The sequence below is a fragment of the Dromaius novaehollandiae genome, chromosome 3, assembly GCF_036370855.1.
Source record: "Dromaius novaehollandiae isolate bDroNov1 chromosome 3, bDroNov1.hap1, whole genome shotgun sequence".
Classification (NCBI taxonomy): domain Eukaryota; kingdom Metazoa; phylum Chordata; class Aves; order Casuariiformes; family Dromaiidae; genus Dromaius; species Dromaius novaehollandiae.
Genome location: NC_088100.1, coordinates 27,153,429 through 27,174,147, shown reverse-complemented (window position 1 = coordinate 27,174,147; position 20,719 = coordinate 27,153,429). Strand labels below are relative to the sequence as shown.

General features: G+C 38.4%; 1 long non-coding RNA gene across 1 annotated transcript in view; it reads right to left on the bottom strand.

The window, feature by feature from the left end:
* LOC135328011 (uncharacterized) overlaps nt 1-20,719 on the bottom strand; it is a 61,821-nt gene that overhangs the window by 25,565 nt on the left and 15,537 nt on the right. The window contains exon 3 of the long non-coding RNA XR_010388733.1: nt 6,445-6,566. This is a non-coding gene — a long non-coding RNA (uncharacterized LOC135328011). The remainder of the gene's footprint in view (nt 1-6,444; nt 6,567-20,719) is intronic.

The window sequence follows — 20,719 nt, the reverse complement described above, 5'->3', positions numbered from 1 at the left end:
ACCCATCAATGACAATTTGGTTTCTTTACGAAACAGGAATATAAATGCCCAGGAAATTGTAGAACAGTCAGAGAAGTTTTCTACTTTCTATTACGATGAAATAAAGGAAGCAAATGTTGTTTCTGAATAAAATTTTTTAAAGAACGATATCTCAAAAACAGATAATATTAATGCTACAGTGCCTATGCCTCAGTTATCATTCAAGGACGAAGACGGAAAACCTGGTGGTATTTGACTGCAGCTAGGAATGGCATATTTAGAGTTAAAAAGTGAGCCACAAAGCTACATGTTACAAACAAGGCCAAGTTCTTTGCCTAAGCACTCACTCTAGTATTCAAATAAAAAGAGTTTTCTTCATGCAGTCTTGTAATATGTAGTATTCATACATAAACACTCATGTTTTAACTTGCAATAAAACTGAAGATACTTAAATGACTTTGAAAGTTCACTTAATAGCCCATTTTTGGCTATGACCGTGAGCCTGCTATGAATCTCTTCCATTGAACACATTTTGCCCAATACATTAGGTTTGAATGTGCCCTTATTATCCTATAAAACTCCCTTAACTGCCATCTCTTCACTGCTTAGATCATCACCATCAGCTTTGGCTCAGCTTCCCTCTTCCGTCTTTCTACAAGCTTCCTGCCATCTCTCATATATCCTTATATGCTTTCCTTGTTTATATATGGATTTTGACTCATAATCTGTTAAAAACATGGATTTCTTTCCTTGCTTTTTCTCTGCTATTAGCTATTTTGTTGGTTTTTTTAAAATATTACCCCTACAGCTATTTGATGCACTGCTCAAAATGCTTAATACTGGCATATTTTCAGTTGACCCAGCAGTAGTCTTTGCAGTTTTCAACTGAAAGCAAGAGTCTCAACTTCAGGAATATGCAACAAGTGAAGAAAATATCCAGCTAAGTTGCTCTTGAAGGGGCAGTTGCAATGACAACATGATTTCTTCAAAACAAGTAAAACATTTGTGTTTATATTACTGTTTTGCTGAAAGCCTCATTGTTCTAAAAATGGCTGTTATAATTCAGTTTGGAGAGATAGGCTACATATGGGCCTTTCTACATGTTAACATTAAACCTGCACTTATATTAAAATGCAGACTTTGACCAGACTTAGCAAATACGCATTGCTTTTTTTCAGTCCGAGGTTCCTATACTTAACTATTTCCTCTATTTCTAGTGTTCATAGTAGTTCTGCTTCTGTCCCTGAGTAATACTAATTAGTGAATTCTCTTTAAACTCTCATCTGCTCCACCAAGTGTTTCAAAGGGTGCCAAGCACACCATCCAAATCTCATGTACTGCTTCTGCCGTCTCCTGTATACCTGTTTAATCTCTGACAGGTTTGCAAAAAGCTGAAGAGGAGAAAAAGAATTTGAAAATTGCAACAATACAACATTCTCATTCTTTTTTTCCAGGAAAAAAAAAGAAAAGAAAAAAGAAACTACTGCTCATCACAAGCCAATTGTACAGACATATATTTAGATGAAGAATGAGCATTTAATCTTATACCATGAATTTTTTACAGGTTGGAAATACTTAACTGAAAGTGAGAGATGGGAACTATTTGGGGAATGGCCTGGCTTGGGAGGTCTAACATTTTATTTAGCTGGGTGCAAGGCATTGTGGAAGAGAGGTTTCACGAAACTAAACGAACAATGACAGATTTTCTAGTTGCTCACTGTATGGCAATGGCTATTTACAGTTATTGCACAGATCTTGTTAGAATTTAATTGTACTTTGGTCTATGAGACCTTTCTGATTCTATTAAACCAGCTAAATATAGACTAAGGACTAACCTAAAGCCCACTGGAGTCAGTAAAAGTTATTTATCTGCTGAGGCAAGAAACCTTACCTCTGTTTCCTGTACAGTTTTCAGGTCACCTATGAATGAGCTTTTTCTTGTTTTTTTTTTTTTTTATGACAGTTCTCCTGAGCCCACCTAACAAAAGGCTTCACTGCCTGAGAAGCAGCCTTCCCTCACATTAACCAGCTTCTCTCTGGGCCATGGGAAAGCTCACGCACAGATTTCTTCTGAGAGCCCCAGAGGGACGTGAGAAATTGTGTTAAGAGAGAGGAGGAAGAATTCAGAGATGAATGGAAGACCAAGTGAATGAGTGGGAAGACAGACTGAGTGACCTGAAAATTTAGTGTGAAATATTGAAAGAGGGAGAAAAAAAAAGGAATCAAGGTTGGCTGAAAGTAGAGAGAAATAAAGAGAACACAGCCGAGTTATACAAGATAAACTATATATTTCACACAGGCCTGCTTGCTTTTGACCTTAGCAAACTATTGCAGTAGAGCTCAATTTCCCTACTGATTAGGTAGGAACCTCAGGTACCTCGGGTAGGGAACTGACTTGAATTAGTCTTACTGTATTAAAGATAAGATATTGCTTGACATTATTATGGTGGGGGTAATGCATACCTTAATTTACCAAAGCTACTTTGTGCAGTGTGAAACACCCACATTATGATGAAGAGCAGAGGATTCAGTTTTCTCAGCTGAGGACAAACCAAATGAGAAACTGATCCTCTTTCCACCTGCTGCTTCATGAGGACAGGCCAGGTGTATTGGATCTAAAACTCACATTGTCCTACTGTTTAGAGAAACATAAAGCATAAAACTAAGCATCTAAACAGTAATTCAAGAAAAACTGGTCAATTTAAGATACCATTATTTTTTAGATAACCAAAAAAAAAGTCTCAGATGGTTCAGAGGGGCTATATGATTACTGATGTTATACATGCTCCAAGGAAATCAAAGGAAATCAAATGTTCCTACATGGGACCTAAAAACTGAAGGAAGTTCATCTTTTTTAAAAAAACCCAGCTTTTTCAGAAAAGCTATTTACAGAACTGTGACTCACCACCACCTAAGTAGTTTGAAAGAAGATGCTTAAAGAAAAAAAAGAAGCCCATGCCTAGTGACTTCTTCCCCCTCCCTTCTCTTTCTTTCCCTCTTCCTAGGAAAGATTCAGAAGAGTTTATAAAGAAGAAGCATAGCCCTGAAAATTTCTAAAGAGGCCAACAGAAAAAGATATTTTATTTATTAATCTTAATTGTTAGTTTTGTTAAAAGCTCTGTTTACAGACTAATTGAAAGTGAAGTAGAAGAGAAGTGAAATCTAGCCTGGTTTAAGTCAGTGGGAGTTTTAACAGCAGTATTGACAGTGGCAGAATTTCATGCAGAATGTTTGCAGTTCCCATGCTTCTACGTAGCCCAGCACCTTTTTTAACACTCAGCTGGAAACTTTCTAGCAGTACAGTACAAGACAATTTTCTAGCCTAATCCTTGCTATGTCATAAAGTCACAGTCAATCTGAACATATCTGTAAATAGGGATGATGATGGTTACACATCTGAGTAAGACTGTTGGGAGTTTTGTAAATGGAAAGTGTTAAGTGACTCATATGAGCATTACTACATAATGTTGTCCATATAGGTGATAGCTAAATTCTTCTCAGATTTCAATTCTATGACATTTTAAAATTTTGTTTTGTTGATTTTTTACAGCCACCATCCCTGTGACTATGAGAGGTTCCTTTTCAACACCAAAACATAGTGGAGATAATTTTGCACTTCCTTGCTGCTTATTTATATCCTACTTACTGTGATTCCTATTCAAATAATATTAAAATAAAATAAGAGAACAGCCTAACTTGAATTGTCAGTTTAAATGTTTGCAGCTTTCAAAAAAGCAAAAGCTACAAAGATGTTAGAGTACAAAGAAGTTGTAACTGAATGTTTTGATCAAAAAGTAGATTCTATGTGAGATGATAAGAATTAGGCACCTGTTTATTAAATGGAAACTATGCTATTTAAAAAAATACACTATTTTCTTTTTTCTGTGCAGCCACACATGAATGTGTACATCTTTCCCCCCAAACCAAGACTGAGAAGGAGATGTTATCATAAACATTTTCCAATGGAAGCATAGAAGGAGTACGTAAGCATCACAAGGATATTATTCATATATATTTTGTATAATTTAAAATACATAAAGGCTGGAACACAAACAGCAATTTCCTGTTTTGGCTTAAGATCACTCTTTCTATTGTTGAATATTCACCTTTTTTTTAGCTCAACTACTCATTTTTTTCTAGGATGACTCAAGTAAGGCATTCTTGCAAAGGAAGAATTATACTCCATATTTGATATAGGAAGACAAAGAACAAACCAGGAATGAGGAAGTGTTCTGTCTTCATCTGTTCTGTAGACTGATTTTTTTCTTTTTTGCTTCCTATTCTGTTTCTCCATTTAGTTTCTTTATGCTCCATTCCAGACCCCGACCAAATTTTTACTGAATAGAAGATGAACTACATTGTTTAGCTTCTGTTGCCACTTGGCAACAGCAGAGACATCCTTCTTGCCCATTTGAGGTTAGTAACTAAAAGGCATCAGTTCATTTCAGAATGAGTCATGATTCAATATATTAATTCAATCTATTAAAATGGCACTGTATTTGATTACAGGTTTTATGTTTTTGCTTTTCCTTCTTGGTTACAATAAATCTTTTCAGTTTTTGTGGGATTATCTTTTTAAATAAGATTCCTTAAACCATACATAATTCTAAATGCTGTTTCCTTCAAAACAGGGCATCACTTGTTTCTCACTCTTGCCAGTATCAAGTGTTAGGAGTGAGATTCTTTGAATCTCAGCTACTCAACTGCCTTGAATAGCAGATACTTGTGATGTTCTTAAAGGTATTCTATTTCCTGACAAACAAGGCCCTGGCACTTCCAGAGAAACAGGCAGCAAATGAAAGTCTAACAGATTTAAGAGACAAAGGGGTCTCAGCAAGAATACTGATGTTTTGTCTGTGTTTGGGTGCGTGTCTACATGTGCATGTGTTTGTGTGTGTGTGTGTGTGTGTGTGTGTGTGTGTGTGTGTGTGCACGCGCATGTGTGTGTGCGTGTGCGCTGAACTATGTTTTCTCATGCTGAGTACTGGCTGAACAAACAACCTGGAAGCGTTCACCCGGGGTGAATTCTCTTAGTATATTGGGTTCAGTCTTCGTCTCCATAATAATAATTAAAAAATGTAAAATAGAACGTAGAGGAAAATGATATTTCCACTTAAATTACAGTCTTACCAGTGCAGACTTTCAATGTATTTACTGTATAGAATACTACACTTTATTATGGCAAAGATAAGGATAAGAGAAATAAACACCAGTTTCCGGAAAGGCAATTTACAAATTAATATCAAATTTCTTAATGGAGCAAATTCACAGCCTCTGCATAGCTCATGGTCATATGTTACCTATTTATTTATCACTCTAAGGTAACAGCAAATACATAGAATGTAATACAGGCATGGCTAAACTAATATTTAGCTAGTTATTTATCTTTCAGTAACAGACTAATCCAAATCAGGGTTCAGACTACCACAGGATTAAGTAGGCAAGGAGATCCTATAACAGTTGTTGCCTTAATGCTAAGGCTCATCAGTGAGAAGAGAGAATTCTGCAGGTGAATTTTGTATTGTATAATTACATAGTCTCAGCTTGCCCCACTGCATTTCTGTTCTATAATACAACATAAAATCAGATGCTACTTGAAATCTTCTCACATTAACCTGGAATTTATACAAGGTAGTCTATCTTCGATTCAATTTCGTTAGTTTTACAGGGAAACAGAAATGTAAATACAGCCATTATTTTCCAAAAAGTTTCCACAGGATAGGGTCAAAACAATGAAGGGCAGAAAAGCTAGATACTACCCCACTGCCCCCTTGACAAATGTTTAAATGCAACACATTCTGAGCTGAGCTGGCTTGCTGTGTTAAAATCAACATATAGGTAAGAAAAATGGAGAACAGTGTAATTAAATAAAATAGAACCACAGGAAGCAAAGAATTTCATTATACCGCTAGTCAACAAAGCTAATCAAAGCAAATGACAACCTTTCTATGTATGAGGGAGTCAGACTAAAAAAAATATTAGAACTTTCTTTCATTTTAAAAAAAACAACATTATTTTGGAATTTCCGTAATTCTGTATGTTGCATAGAAGTCCACCCTCCCGACAGTACCATTCCTTCCAAATAGAAAAAACTTTTGGGGAAAAGGAGTTGCTGAAGAAAGTCTATTATTTATTCAACAGATACGATAATTGCTAGAGCAGAAGAGACAGACAGATGCAAAATCTGGGAAATCTGAACCCTTTATGGTTGAATGTCATATGCAAATTTTATCAGTTCTATATTCAAAGTAATAGTCGTGCTAGAAGTCCTTACATCGGAAGTTACATCCCTACATTCAAGATTTTTCTCTGGTAGATTAGAGTACATATCTGCTCTCCTTTTTTTTTTTTCTTCTTTTTTTTTTCTTTTTTTTTCCCCCCCCACAATAGACCCAGGAATATGAAATTCAGCAACCCCCTTTCCAAGGACTTGAAGGCCTTGCTTATCTAGTGGTCATCACTTACCAGTGCAGGGGTCTTCCTCTCTGCTTTTCAGAGAAAGCCGACATGTCTACTTCCCCAGCACCTCGACTCAAACTTCTCTGCTGGGCAAGTCAAGCTTTGGGTTTCAAGCTTTAGGTGAACACCTACATGAGAAAAGGAATTTCAGACTCACTGGCTGAAATACGGCAGAAAGATCTTCTTAATGATTCCTGCAAGAATAAAGCACAGGAGTTTCCAGGTTTTGGTGGGGGAAGTTGGCCACTTAGAGATAGAAAAGCAGCAAGAAGTACAGATTTGTCTTCCTCCTATAGCCATGAGAAGTTAAAGTTAGTGACAGAAAACAACTTGTGTATGAAAGAATCCAGCTTTTAAATGCTTATCTGAATCCCAGCTCAGAAGCAGTGAAGTCAGCTAACTCTGTTTCTCTTACCTGCCCTTTTTCCTTTTGTGGGATTAAAGCTGTCGAGAGATAATGTAGCAGATGGACCATCTTTCCAAAGCCCAGCACAAAAGCTGATAGTGATTATAGAAAGCAAAGGGACATAACTGAAAACCATCACTTGCTACGTAAGCACCCACTTTAGTAGTCAAAAAATGACATGATTGTGCTTGTTGGGCCAAAGTATTTCCCCTGCTATTGTTGCTCTTTCTGCTGTGATGGACCACAAGTGCTGTTCTAATTCAGGAAGTTGTCAGGGGATACAAACTGTTATTTATGCGTATGCCCATGCTGCTAGAACAAAGCAGGCATCAAGGAGAAATGAGTCAAATCACTACAACTCAATTTCAAAACCTTTTTAAATGTCACCTTAGAAAGACTGATGTTCAAAACCAGTTGCACATGTATGCACACATCCTTCTTTATATTTCAGTCGTGTGTGTGAGGAAGCTTGGAAAGTGAAATATGAAACAGGCAACTCAGTAAAGAAACTGTCACACTCCTATTTGGTAAAGTACAAGATACTCTGTGGATTATTTTGGATGAGATTAAGCAGAGAAATATTTATTCCCCATGATTTAGCATGTGAAAATAATTTTGAAACAAGGAATGTGATGGTTCCTATCCTCATTAAAAATCAAGTGGAGGTTGAGCTGCATGTCTCTTCTGGCTTCCCCACTTGTATTCCTATGTGTGGATAGGTGTCTTCACATCCCACTTCAACACTTCTAGGAAACCATAACATGGAGCTGTGGGCATAACAGGGGATCAGTCCTGCTATTTTATTCTTTTGATAAGCAATACCTGCTCCCTCTTCCCCTCCCTTAAAATACTTTAATCGTAAGTATATATTGAGTAAATCTGCAGGCCAGAAATCTATAGTCTAATCCTCGGGACCTGCATAGAGGACAGGGAATGGAGGTTTGAAAGAGGAAGGTGTGCTGGCTTCAAGTGTGGAGCCCGCAAACCTGGTGGCAGGAGCACATGGAGAAGCTGGAGTTAGTCCCTGCTGTGAGAGCAGGCAGATGGAGGGTCCTCAGGGAACAGGGTCTGCCCGGGAGTGGAGGAGCAGGAGCTGGAGCACCAAGCCTGGGGCATTGGAGGAGACAAGAGTAGGTAGGGGGCAATTAGCAGAAGCAACACACCGCAGGGTGAGCATGGGGGCCTGTCCAGGTGAGAAACTGTCATTTCTGGAGATGAGTGTAGGGGACCAGGATGCCAAAACATGGCAGCTCTGACCACAGTGCCCTAGCAAAACCCGAGCTGCTTAATGACATCATGGGAAAGAGCAAAACTGGGGAAGAGGGGCAGGCAAGAGTTGCAGGGAAGGTGCACCGCTGGGTTGCATACCTGCTCTTATGTGAATGAGATGCACTGAAACCCTAACAGGACACACAAAGTTCCCATCTCAGCTTATCCTTTCCTTCACATCCTTCCCACGTACCATGCATAGCTGTGAGATCTGTGTTTGGAGAGGAACTGGCCTTTGCAAAATGTCAACAGAGCTTATTAGCCCAGGGTCAGCTGCATTACTCATGGGCAAGACCCAGGCAGATTTCCTCAGCTTTCATCTCCCCTCAAAATATAGCACATGCATCCAAACCCTTTGGAAATGGGGCATGGATCAGAAGCCTTTCCTCTAAAGTGGATGCTACTGATGAGTAATCATATTGACATCAAGACAAGAAAAAAAGAGACTTGTACTTTAACTAGAAATTCCTGACGCCTCTAACATTTCAAATGCATATGCTTTCTTACTCCCTTCTATTTTAATAGGCAAGAAGATAAACAAAAGTCCAGGTGAATTAGATTTCACACACTGCAGTAAGTTTTCCCTTTACTGTATAAATGAGGTAAATACAGCACCAGATTTCATACTTAAGGCTCAGACTCTTGCCAATATTGATTTTCCCATTCACTCTATGTTGCAAGTAATGTTATTCATCATGTAAGGCACTAGAGGAATGCAAAATAGAGATGAATGTGGGAAAAAATATTAGACCTTGACTAATAAACTGAAAATAAACCAGGAGAAGATTTATCAGTGCATAATCTAGTTTGAATCCTCAGAGCCCTCACAAATTATGAACCTGAGTATGGATAGGAGCTTCCTGATGTCCCCCTCCTGCATTCTTTGAGCATTCAGAGTTTCCACCTGCACCAGCAGTCAGCTCTGGTGGGCTGAGAACTCCTCTATAAAAAAACAGGCAGTACAGAAAGAGCTAAATTCCATCAGCAAAGTTATCCTTTAGATATTTGCACAGGTTGCGTCATAGGCAGTCACGTCATTCTGTATGTGAAAGCTTGTTCTAGTTAGAAACACTTGGGGAGTAAATGGTGGAAGACCTGTCTACCTTTGCCACACTGACCTTTGCAGTCATGGGTCCCCATCTGACAGAACCAGCCACATCCTCCCTGATGCTATAACAACTGCTAGCATCACTTTTGGGAACTAGAGCAAGAGACTTCCAGAAGAAAAAGCTTCCGAATGGACAAGGAACTCTTGAGACTGCCTTAGAAGTGACCAGGCAGCTGAAACTGGTCTAGATCCAGGCTGGAACAAGGGGATGATCTCCACAATAGGAAACTTTATTACTGACTCCAGACAGACAAAGAACCTTAATGAAGTTCCCATTAGTACAGTTCACAATAGCTCAGGGGCTTTCTGGCCAAGTTTTGCAAACCTCTAATGTGGAGATTCCCTGGTATCTCTGGGTAACATCTTCCACTGCTTAATCACCCTTGCTGTTGTTTTTTTTTTTTTTTCTTGACAGGAGCTAGGACAAAATTTCTTGAACGCATTTTTGTTGCAGTGACTTAAGCCAGTATCAGTCATTAATATGGTTTTAATACTCTTTCTCCAAAAGTTTAAAACAAAGTTCCTCAGGAAATCTTCTGTCCACATCTAATGAAGTACAAACAGTTACCAGAGTTCCATTCAGGTGTTCTCAGTTCTCCACAGTACTGTTAACAGATTTCAATTCAAGACAGGCCTAGTCTATCACTGTTTTCCTAGGCATTTCTTACCTTTCATTTCTACCTATCAAAGGCACAGCCAATATTATAGCCAAATGTCTGTCCCACACTGAACTGAACTGCTGCCCTTTGTATGGATATAGATGTGTGCCTGCTTGGTAACTAAGCATTCACAGGCACATAAAAGATGCAGTTACTACATTACTACAAATCATGTCACTCCCTTGATGATATTCCTGAGCTACTGCATATCTAGGTATTTTAATAGCTCTTTCAGCCAAACTATGGAAGAAAATTCTTGTAACTGAAGTTCCATATCCAACTCAAATTCTTCCACCATGAGACCACATGATATCCATCCCCCTGCATTAATGCTATAAAACTCCTCATGTATTGCTAATTCACATCAGAAACAAGGTGAAAGCAATTTCAGAAGGTTCTCTGCAGATACCATATTTTCTGTAGCCAGGAGATACCATCTAAGAAATAGTAACTACCTGTGAGACCTCAGGCCATGCTAGTATCTTGGGGAGCTCAAAAGATAAGTTTGCACTTCATTGCTCTGCTGGAGGTGTGAACCTCATCCTAGAGCCTGGCCTTATAACGTGACTTCTCTGTTAATATCCTGGTTATTCCATCACAGCACTGCTTTGACAGTATAAAACATAGTCCACACCTGGCTATGCCCAAAGCTCAGAAGTTTTTTGCTTACCAACTGCTCTTTGAACCCTGACATGATTGCTTAAATAGCTATTTGTAGCTGCACAAACTTTAAATATGCCTCCCCTTAGATCCCTATTTTGTGAACAGTAATACTCACACAAACTTGTTCTCAGGATTGCAGTTGGTTGGTAGCATCTGATAATGTGTAATTATTCACACAGCCACTTTCCCTAGCTACACATCTACCCAAGGATTTTGTATAATATTGTCGTACTTTATTGAGGTTGTTGCTGTTAGCTCACATTAGATATAATGAAGAGTGATTTAAAGCTTTTAAAGTGGTTATTTTTCTAACAAGATTCAGTTAGTTTACCTCTTTAAGTTAGCTTTTAAGCTGTTGTTCTTGAATGATCTAACATGTAAAAGCATTCTCTCTTTGTACATTCACATAATGGAAATTAACTAACTTAATGGTAATACTAGTGTTTTTCTCAGTAACTACATGAGATTTCCAGGGTAATTTGGTGTTAATTAATTATACCCTGGAGTTTTTGTGTTTATCGTTAGGCTAATTTACTTGGATTCCTCACAAATCTTTTACTGTGCAGTATGGGTTAGTGTTCTTTCATAGATTAGGAATTTTGTAGAAGTCAATGATTCTTTTTTATTATTATTTTCTTGTCCTTAAATTGACATTTAATTGCTTTTTGGGCAGTTGAAGAAGCTTAATGGCCACTTAACCACTTTAAAACATTAGGTCATTATTTTCAAGTACTCTCCTCCATTTTTAAGAGTTTACATCAGACGTGCCCATTTATTTAGCACAAAATGAAGTCTCAGAAGGTAAAAAGAGCAATGGAGAGTGAGTAATAGGAATAAGAAGAATCTGAGCCAAAGGACAATGCTGGAACGAGAATAGATAAATGCAAATTGTCCATAAATAAGCTTAAACTGAAAATTAAAAAGTTTCTATTCTTGTAATTACTTTCTGTGATAATCCCCTCTGGTCCCCTTAGTTTCTGCAAATGGTTGTTAGTTTGTACCCACAAGAAAGCTGAGGCCTGGCTGCGCCAGCTCTCATACCCAGATTTGTTGTTTTAACAAAGATTCCTCATCTCTCTTGGTACTAAACAGGATTAGCAAGAAAACCCAGATTTGTTTACTTGAGGTAAGGGTTTTAACAGCAAAGTTTACAAAGAAAATATTAAAAGAAAGAAATACAAAATGCAATTCTAGCCCACAGGAATCCTTTCCAGCTGCTGTAGTACCTTTCTCCTAGAAATCCTTAGGCATGTCCAAACCACATGCAGATATTACTGGAGATGCAGGATTCATAGAGACATTTTGCTTTCCCAGTGGCTCCCTAAGTTCTGGGTGACTCCATTTCTGTTTATTCCTAACCTGTTCTCCTTTAGGTTAGATTTCAGGTACAAATAGTACCTTTCTTGACTGGAAGCAGGCTATACAGATGCTTAAGTGTGGTTTCTCAAAACTGACTAGCAAGCAGATATGTGAACTAAATACCGTGATAGTTCTTCCTGGAATGGGGAACTACAGACACTTAAGGACTTATCCATATATTTCAGATCATCTCTGCCTGCCAGTTACCTGCACCCAATCTGAACTTATTCCACGGGCATGCTTGGCACTATTAATATACTAAGTTCTAACAAGATATTACATCTATACATGTTCAGTTAAGTTTATAATCTCTAGTTCTAATAGCTTTCTATAGACTGTCTTGCCCTATCTCCCTACCCAGTAATTGATAGCTAGTGTCAGTTCAGTTTGTTGAAGCCATGTAAAGTGGTTTCATCCTCCTTTCCTCCTAGAGGAATCCTTCTACGCTGTGAGATTCACGTATTGCAAGTTATCATTTCAATTTTATAGTAAATGCATGAAACAAGGCCTAAAACCAGGAGACAATACATCTGTCCGGTCTCTGAAAACATTTTGCCTTCAACAAGTTTCTAAATTCATCTTCATTTGAGTTGGTTCTCCTTTTGGTGGCATGCCTACTTCTGTGCCATGCCAGCCGAATCAGTGTCCTTCTCCAGATGCCCAGGGGAAGGACAGGCCTGGCGGTGAGACAGGGCGGCACTGAGGGTGGGGGTGGCCCTGCAGGCTACTGCACTGAATAACCCGTGCCATGTGCATGGGGGTGAGGGCAGGGAACGCAGCTCCTCCCAGCAAACCCTCACCTGGCCCCAAATCTTGCAGCTGTGGGATAGCTTTGGAACTTCAGAGCTAGAACTTGGTAAGGTTTATAATGCCTTGTCATTCTGCAAAGCATGCAAAAAGAAAAACAATCAACGCTTTGTGTATTTTTCTGATCAGGAGGTCTAAGCCTTCTGTTCAGCATCTGCTAAAGCTATCATCTGCATCACTACAGTTGTTCATACAGTAACTCTAGAGGCACAATTAGTCTGAGACATTCACTACATTCTTTTGGCAAAAGAGTAGTTCTCATGTATAGATTCCAGCAGAACAAATAATGTATCTTCATATAGAGTTTAAGAATGTAGTGTAAAAAAACATTTACAACTATGGAACAAAGGATAGTATGTTCATTGTTAAGGATCACAATTATGTTAAAGAATAGGTAGTATTTCTATAAGACTTGCTATTTTTATAGATTGGGTTTAAAAAGAAAAAAACACATTGGTGATAATAGTATGCACATCTGAAGTTTTTTAAACAAGAGCTCTTGTTTAAATCTGAATACAGCCCAATGCAGCACACATAGTATTCATTCTCTTTGTTTCTGCAATTCTTTGTAAATTCTTCAACTAATAATTTTTTCCATAAAAATTAATTTTTAGCTCATATTTGCATTTAAAAAAATCAAACAAGCCTTGCATAGCTTTAAATCACAAAACAGTGATGTTTTTCTTGTCATTTAAGATTCTTCTGAAAGCAATAAAGACTAATATAGGCAATGATTTGAAAGAAAAGAAGAAAAAGTTATTGTGCAGACCTGGATTATAACTAATTTACAGTTATACAATGCCTACCAAGCTAAGTTTATGGGGCCTCTATAGTCAAGAATAATGATTTTGAAAAAGACAGTGTGCAGACAAGGAAATCTAGTAAAACAAAATGGTGCTGGCGCAATGAGGGGAAAAATCATTATACTGAATAAAACAAATTTGAATATATGTAACCCATGTATATATAAATAAAACAAACCTAGACCAATAGTATTTCAGGTTCCTACATCCAAAAAATGAACTATATGCTATTGTGGTATCACACACCAGTTTCAGAACTACTAAAACTGCATTCTTTAGGAAATGTACTATATGCCACAAAACCGACTACTGCCCAAACCCAAGATGCAGCCATTAATTATGAAGTTCATGCAAGAATGGATGCCATAAAACTGTTCTCCCAAATAAAAGGCAGTTTTGTTACTGATTCATGGACTGCTTGATTGCTTCTGATAAATTTTAACTGCCTTGCTTTCTTTACCTTTGAAGACAATGACTGTTTTTGTGTAGGTTTATGCCACTGCTCTCCATAAACATTTTGACTTTTCAGATGTAACTATCAAAATTAATGATTCGGTTGCGTCAGTCCTCTAGAAGGTTACCACCTATGTGCATGTTATGTGCTTGTGTTTTCTCAGGATGGTGATCATCCTCAGATTTTCTAGTGATGTACCGAAAGTATTTTCTGCAAGACCTTTCCCTATCTTTACATTATGTAGTGAGGAGCGGAAAATACTGTGATGGCACTGACACTTCTACTGCCCTTTCCCAATTACCTCAAATTCCTGATTGCATTAGTTGCTCTTTCACGGAATCACAGAATGTTTGAGGTTGGAAGGGACCTCTGGAGATCATTCAGTCCAACCCCCCGATCAAGCAGGATCACCAAGTGCAGGCTGCCCAGGACCCTGACCAGATGGCTTTTGAATATCTCCAAGGATGGAGACTCTACAGCCTCTCTGGGCAGCCTGCTCCAGTGCTCGCTCACCCTCACAGTAGAGAAGATTTTCCTCATGTTCAGACAGAACTCCCTGTGTTTCAGTTTGTGCCCATTGCATCTCATCCGATCGTTGGGCACCACTGAGAAGAGTCTGACCCCATCTTTTTTACACCCTCCCGTTAGGCATTTGTGAACATTGACAAGATCCCCCCCCAAGTCTTCTCTTTGCCAGACTGAGCAGGCACAGATCTCTCAGCCTTTCCTTATATGACAGATGCTCCAGTCCCTTTAGCATACAGCCAGGAAAACATTGCTATCCTACAAATCATGACTTTTTCTTGGGAAAGCTATTTAAATGCGGCTAGCCTCTTGACCATTTTCTTCACCCTCCCTTTATTGCTGCATACCACCCTTCCCTTCTTATTTGCTGATATGCCCAATTAGCTATTTTTTCCCCATAAAGGACTTTCTGATTTTATTAGGCTCATCTTCAACTAATGATTTCGCTGCCTAATTCTTTTTTATTCAAATCACAGTCTGAATGCTGGCTCTCTTTCTTTGCCTGCCTTCCTCTCCTGCATGACTCTTACAGTTTTTAGATTTGTTTTTGCATTGCAGAAGTACATATCTTTGTGAACTACAGCTCTCCTGCTTCTCTTCCCTCCTTTCTTCCTGTGTGAGAGTCTTAGTCTACTAGGTAAAACTGAATATTAGCGAGACAGCTCCTCCTATTCCCCAGATTTGCTCTCAAAGCATAACGACTATGTGCCGCTACTTTTCATGTTTTGCCTTTTAGCATGACAGGTCAGAACATACTAGTCAAACAGAAATTTCATTCTATTCACCTATACTATAAAGGCATGTAAGAATTAATTAATTTTACTTCTAAAAGTTTTGTTTGCTTTTTGCATCCAAAGACATAACATGCAGATGTTTAAGGTAGCATATACAATAAGATTTTTGGCCCTTTTAATCTCCTTAAGTGGAAGGAAATGTCCTTTCCAGTTAATGCCCTTTCTATGAGAAATTATATTTTTAGTCTGATGAGCTGACTCAATCCCTAAAATCTAAGATTATTTGTGGATTATCAAGACCACTTGTATTCAACACACTGAAAGTTTATACTCACGGTTTAAAGAAATACTCAATCTGTGTTTGCCCACTAGCAGCTCAGAGTGAAGCAACTCTGGGACACCAGTAAATGATAAAGCAACCACAAGCTTAAGTAGCTTCTCAGGGAGGACACTCTGCACTGTAGTTTTGGTACTAAAGTGGATGTGTGTGTTTTTACTCCCCCCTACTCCCTCAGCTGTGGAGTTAACCAGCCACAAAACAATATCGTAGCACATACATTAACAGTAAAACTGGAGGTATATGTTTCTTAAGAACAGTCATAGAAGTCAGTGAAACTGAAGCAATTGGATGGAGCTTCAAATATTTCACATGGTTGCTAATACAGCAAAAGCAGCAACAAGCCCTGACTCAGTACCTGAGCCTTGCAGTTGAGCTGATGGGAACTTCACCTCTTTAAGGAACATAGGAATATGACCTAAGGCTGTAACATCTCTGTTTAGTAGCTATCTAGGGTTTTTTCTCATTATTCATTTATCTCCATGATACTTGAAGTCATCATGTACATTGCATGACACAAACTGCATATGTGTTATGGGAATGGTGGAATGACAGCTGAGGTTCCACTATCAAAATTATTTTTACAAGACAGATTTCATTAATATCAGTGATATGAATCATCATATGTCAGCTTGCAAACTGAACGCTTACAAACAGCTAATTGCTTTCATTTGGGCACAATACGGTGACAGGCTGCCAGCTAACAGATAATGGTTGGCAGCTGCTCATGCGATGATAGCTCTGACTATAAAAATAGATGCAGATGTTGACCCTGTTGTGATGTTTAGTAAGATTCCATTTCACCTAGGAGGTACTCTGCCTAGAACAGAAGCCAAATAATTCAGGAGTAAGGATGATAGTTAGGGGAGTGATAGGACCACTTTTGGGGTGCCTTTTTGAAGATATATTCTGTTTCACCCACCCCCCCACTCACTTCACTCCCAGGATTATCTATCACTGGCAGGTAAAAGCAAGACAAAAATTAAAATGAAATCCTCTGAAAAGTTTGCAAAGTCATTCTGCACCTGAGAAAAGCTCTCCAGGAAGGCTTTATTCCAATAATTTCCTATGGCAATGCAGTGAGAATTAGTGAGTCAGTATAAGCACCTATAACTTGGTGCATTTCTCAGAAAGCTCATGTGTGTCACAGCACAAATATCTTCAACTTTTCAACTCATAACCATAGATGACCATGAAAACAATTATTGCTCTGCAGTACATTTTGGAGGAGATATAAATTTTAAAATTCATTGCCAGCTTTAAAAGCACAAATGGTATCAGTTTTAAGAGCACAGGAAGACACAAACTTCATATAGAACAATTAAAAAACCCCAACTAAATACAAAAATGGAATAGAATACTTGCCCTCATCTTCTTTGAAGGCCTTTTTTTAATGCCCCAAGTGCCTTTTAAAAATGTGAGTTAATAGGTCAGCTGTTATTACTTAGTGTTCAGCTGAAAGGACTTCCTAAACCTCTGAGTCCCCTTCCATTTCCTTTTCTTTGACTGGATTTCTTTCTACCAGCATTGCTACAAAGTGAAGAGACAGGGTGTCAACGTTTCTATAGCCTTACTGCATTGCAGGTTATTTAGTGATTTGAAGAAACTGAAGAAAGGTAAGATGCAAATAATCTTGCGTATGGAGAAACACATGTTTTTCTACATTTCATACCTTTGTGCTGCATTGCTTCCAGCTGCTCTCAATTTCAAAAGTGTTTTCTGCAGCCAAGATCTTGCCAAGGTCAGCTTTCAATGCATTTTAGAGACACAGACAAGAGAACATCTTCAAGAGACCTCTTATAACTTAATATTTTTTATAAGGTTGACTTTAAAGTAATTTTAGGCAAAGCAGTATGTTCCCTGAGCAATACTGAGAGGAATGAGAGAGGTGAAAAATCTAAAGAAACAAAGGTGTTGATTTATTAAAATTATAAAATCAAGAACACCCATGGCATTTTATGTTAAGTGACACAGCTTAAGCTGCTTATTTGATATCTAAATAAGTGTTCAATGCAGCCCTTCTGGTGACCTGTTAGCACAATATATTATGATGCAAGACAGCCCTTCTGCTGATCTATTAGCACAATATATTATGATGCAAGACAGCTTTTGCTTGTTTTTGCTCTTTGTTTGTTTGTTTATTCAGACCCATTGCAGTTGCAGTTGTATGGTGGGGACTTGGCAGTGAACAGCTGCTTCTCACCCTGAGACAAAGGAACTGCGACTCATGAGGTTGCACCCATAGCACTGTTCTCCCCAGTGGATCTGTCCCTGCCAACTGGGTGCAAAAATACTTCACAAAGTTAAATTATGCAAAATTGAATGTTACATCAGCTACAGGGAAGAAAAATGACAAATTGTAATTTTTGTCATCAGTGAGATGGATGTGAAGCAATTCCATTAACTTCAGCGGGACTGTCCACATTGCTGGCTGCAATATGTTTCACAAGGTAGTATAGAATTTAATTCTCCCTATTTAAAGTCAGTGCCAATTGATATGTCTTTGAAAGATATAACCATAAATCCAAGCAAAAAAACAATAAACATGCGATTAGCTCCAACTTGTCTGTATGTCCATACAACCTCAATTTTCTGAGACAAAGAAGGAGGAAAAGGAGATGCTGTACTGCTGCCATGGCTTGAAATGCTCTGTTTTGAAGACCACTGGTTTGAACTTACTGTTCCCATTACTATTTAAACTCTGGGAAAGTCTTTGCTTCTTTAAAAGCACTGTATTTTGGCATTTTTTATGTGAAAGGGTTCAAAGAAAACCTTGTTCAAACATAGCCAGGTGAGAGAACACTTCTTGGTGCCATGGGAGACTGATGTCCAAGTCCTATCCTTGAGCATGCTGATATTACTGTAGTTAGCTCTAGGAAAAGCTCGTCAGTGGGACACCTGAGCTCTTGTCCAGTTCTAGAGCTCAGTCAAGGACTGAAGCTTTCTCTACATAAACGCTATATAACCCCTCCAAGAATTTGGAATCTACAGTCCCAAAGCCACTCAAAATTATAAAAATCAACAATGATATTTTGAAAGACCTAGGCAGAGGTGCTCCTTTTTCAGATTAGTCTGTGTAGTTAGCTTGTGTAGGAAGAGGGGAGCATACATCCTCAGCCTGTCCTGGTTTATTTAGATCCCACCTTCAACTTCTTCAGCAAATGTCCTAATGTTGCAGCAGACAGCCAGTCCGGGCTGGGCACTTTGCACCTCTCTTGTGACTTCGAGGAGGGCAAGGCTGGTTGTGCTGGGAGCGAAGGGTGCCGATTCTATTTGTGCTGAACTAACAGCTCTCAGTATGTTACACAGGATGTGAATGATGAATCTGGTCCCTCGAAAATTTGGGTTCATTAAGTTTATAGCATCTAATGAGACTGGTTTCTTAAGTCAGGCTTGGTTTGGGCATTATGCAACTATGAGCACTTGAGAATTTCCTTCACTTTGGTGAAAAAAGCTTAGTAAATTTATGTTCTGAGTTAAGCATTCCTTGAGATATTATTCTGCAGCACAACTTTGGGCATGGATTCCTACAAAATTTTAAGCACTACTTTAATTGCTGGAAGTCTTTCTTTGGATTTGGCCCTTTGCTTCTTTCAGTCACTCAGCTTTGTTTGTAAAAGGGATATTCACATAAGGTGTGATGAGGTGATCAGCTATCATGGTGATGTGGCCGTGGAAGCATCCAGATGGCTTGATATACTCTTTAGAAAGATGTTTCCGACAAACTATTTAAGCATATAAAGTTTCCAGCAAGACTTGCAACATTGTCTCAACAGAAAATAAACTTGCAGAAAATTTTTGATCAACACTGTGATCATCAGTATTCTAGACTCCTCTGCTTATGGTATATTCACATATTGACTGAAACTCATTATCACAAGAAATGGGCTGCTTTCAATGCAAGATTACAAATAAGCTTTGCTAAAAGATTCTGATCTATATGCTGACCATCATGTTTAATATGTATCAATTATTCATAGTGAAGTCTGGTGGTTAATTGATTGTTTTGAAGACAAGAGGCAGACAGTGTTCTGATTAATTGGAGATTTTGAAAGCAGTCTTGCATATGTATTGTTTTGTATCTTCAGACCAAAATGATTTCAGCTATATTCCCAAAACACAGAGGAAATGTGGACATTTATGACATTTTTATATTCTGAGATTTTTTTTTTATTGACCTTTTGTATACTAAGTTTATTGTTTAAAAAAAGACGTGCATAGCTCTTTTTAGCTAAGGAGTTCAAGTGAATGTAAAGAAATGGAAAACTCACAGAAGAAACAGGCATATCTCAGAGATTAGTTTCAGTGGGACACCGCCCATTTAAATTGCCTTATGCTGCCCCAGAACAAAATCTGCTATTTATTTTAAAGTCCACATTTTCAGTTTTCTAGACCACTAAAAGGTTATAGGTGAGAGAAGAGATTATGCATGTACTTTGATACATAGCTATTAAATAATTGTACAGAAATGAAGTACAGTGCAAATAGTTGGTGCTTTGCATTTGAGTTAGAAATAGGACAGCAAAATGCATTTTGCAGAAATACAAAGCAATATTCAACTGGACTTTTACCCTGTGGAGAGATTTGTAGCTTTGGAAGGGCATTAAAACAAATGATTGCATGGGTAGCATACGAAACAAGATTGGATGAGCTTTCAGATAAATTCGAACTGTCTCCGTAGTGTTTATCTGTACATTGTCTACTTGAAGAATGAAGGAAATTGCCTACTGTGAAACTCTAATTGATATCAATCTGGTCTCTTTTCAAACGGACATTTAACAATGTAAGCAGCTGTCATTTTCCAGCTAGATGACACAGCAGGCAGTGTGTGAAATGTGATGTGTTGTCCTTTTCTGCTAGCTGTAACAACATAATCCATTCCCTTATAAACCTCACTCTTCTGCCTAAGGAGGGACCGCCAGCTCCACAAAAAGTGCTGAGCAGGCTCAGCATCAGCCTGGCTGAGGACTGTTTCAAGTCTCCGCTCAGCCAGAAACCAGAGGTACTGCCCACAGACACTTCTAAAGACAAGGCCAGTACATACCAAAGACCCTACTTTGTGCCTTTCTCTATTCCCTCTGTCCTACTGCTCTTCATTATTCTCAGTACTCCCCAACTTCTGCAGCTTTCCAGCAGACCTCTGCCTCCTTTCCTCCT